This window comes from Myotis davidii, unplaced genomic scaffold (assembly GCF_000327345.1).
Source record: "Myotis davidii unplaced genomic scaffold, ASM32734v1 scaffold3578, whole genome shotgun sequence".
NCBI lineage: Eukaryota > Metazoa > Chordata > Mammalia > Chiroptera > Vespertilionidae > Myotis > Myotis davidii.
Window position 1 is genome coordinate 374,429 of NW_006289094.1, and position 2,245 is coordinate 376,673.

The window sequence follows — 2,245 nt, forward strand, 5'->3', positions numbered from 1 at the left end:
AATGGATGTGAGATATGAGATAGATCGGCTGCCTCCTGCAGCCTCCCCCCCTCCTACTGGGGATAGCGCCCACAACTTGGGCATGTGCCTTGACCAGAATTGAGCCGGCAACCTTTTGGTGACGGGGACACCGCCCAACCACTTCATTCGTTGTTACTAATAGTGTCGTCACAGACATGTGCCACCATCAGCACAGTCCATTCTAGAACATTCTCACGGCCTGGAAAAGGAACCCAGGCCCCTTGAGCAGTCACTCCCCTGGCCCCTGGTGACCACGGATCTACTTTCTGTCTCCACAGGTTTGCGTATTCTGGACATCTCATGTAGGCAGATCATATAAAATGTAGTCTCTTGCCCTAACTGGTTTGGCTCAGTGGATGGAGCATCAGCCTGCAGACTGAAGGGTTCCAGGTTTGATTCCGGTCAAGGGCATGTACCTTGGTTGCGGGCATATCCCCAGTAGGGGCTGTGCAGGAGGCAGCTGATCGATGTTTCTCTTTCATCAATGTTTCTAACTCTCTATCCCTCTCCCTTCCTCTCTGTAAAAAATCAATAAAATATATTTTAAAAAATGTAGCCTCTTGTGACTGGCTTCTTCCACTGAGCATAAATGTTTCCAAGGTTCGCCCTTGTTGCAGCATGTGTCACAGCTGCATTCCTTTTGACGGCCCAGTGATTTCCCTTTGTGTAGAGACACAGTGTGTGTATCCATTTGTCAGTTGGTGGACATTACCTGCTTCCTGCTTTTGGCTATTATGAACAGCTAGAGGCCCGGTGCACGAAATTTGTGCATGGTTAGGGTCCCTAGGCCTGGCCAGCAATCAGGGCTGATCGGGGCCTTCCTTTGTTCTGCGCCAGCCCCTGGTCGTCAGCGCACGTCATATCGAGTGGTCGAACTCCCGGTCGGTCAAATTCCCGAGGGGACAATTTGCCTATTAGCCTCTTATTATATAGGATGCTGCTGTGAAAATTAATAAAAGAAACCTCATTTAAATGGATTCCCGAGGCCTGAAGGGGGAGCCCCACACGTAATTCCAGGTCAATTACACCCCAATGGGAAGAATGTAAGTTCCAGACTCAACAGGAAAAGACACCCTGCATTCCCAGCAAGATGTGTCCCTACCACCCAGCGGGAGGAAGGAAGAATTTCTCCTCGCCCATCAAGCCCAGCCAATGGGAACCATGGCAACTTGGCCAAGGAGCAGTCACCACCGCCCCGACTCACTTCCCTCCAATGGGCTTTCCCTCACAGCTGCCTTTCTCTGTATAGGTGACTTTCCCCTCCCCTGCCTGCTGGACTTGCCCATGATTTCTGCTGTAGCATGTTTGTCCCGAATTGCAATCCTCTGCGGTTCCTGAATGAATCCACTTTTCTGGTAAATAGCTGGCTGTTTTAATTTCATTTTTTTTAAAAATGTATTTTTATTGATTTCAGAGAGGAAGGGAGAGAGAAACATCAGTGATGAGAGAGAATCATTGATCGGATCAGCTGCTCCTTCATGCCCCACCCTGGGAATTAAACCCACAACCCAGGATCCCAGGCATGTGCCCTGACCAGGAACCGAACTGAGACCTCCTGGTTCATAGGTCAACGCTCAACCACTGAGCCATGCCAGTGGGCCTGGCTGTTTTATTTTGTAAAAGAATTGTTTGTGCGCCGAAGCCGGTTTGGCTCTGTGGATGGAGCGTTGGCCTGCGGACTGAAGGGTCCCGGGTTCGATTCCGGTCAAGGGCATGTACCTGGGTGGTGGGCACATCCCCGGTGGGAGGTGTGCAGGAGGCAGCTGATCGGTGTTTCTCTCTCATCGATGTTTCTAACTCTCTATCTCTCTCCCTTCCTCTCTGTAGAGAATCAATAAAATATATATTTTTTAAAAAAACTTTGTGAACTCTAGGTATAAGTTTTGTGAGCACATTTTCACTCCTCTTGGGTATACCTAGGAGGGGAATCGCTGGTCACATGGTAACTGTGTTTAACTGAGTTGTTGTCAGATTGTTTCTCAGAGTGGCTCAGGGCTACAGGTTTTTGCGGGGGCCGGTCTATATCAACACATTGAGTCACCCCAAATCAGCATGTCCCCACTGTGCTAACGGGCCAATTTCACTAGGTCCTGCAGGCTAGAGTCGGGAGATCCTGGCAGCTCTGGTCCCTTGGAGCTGGGTCCGGGCGTCCGCCAGGATGGCGCTTCAGGAAAGCGCGGGCGGGGCTCGGGGGCCGGCTCGGTCAGGCCGCCCCAGCCCCAGG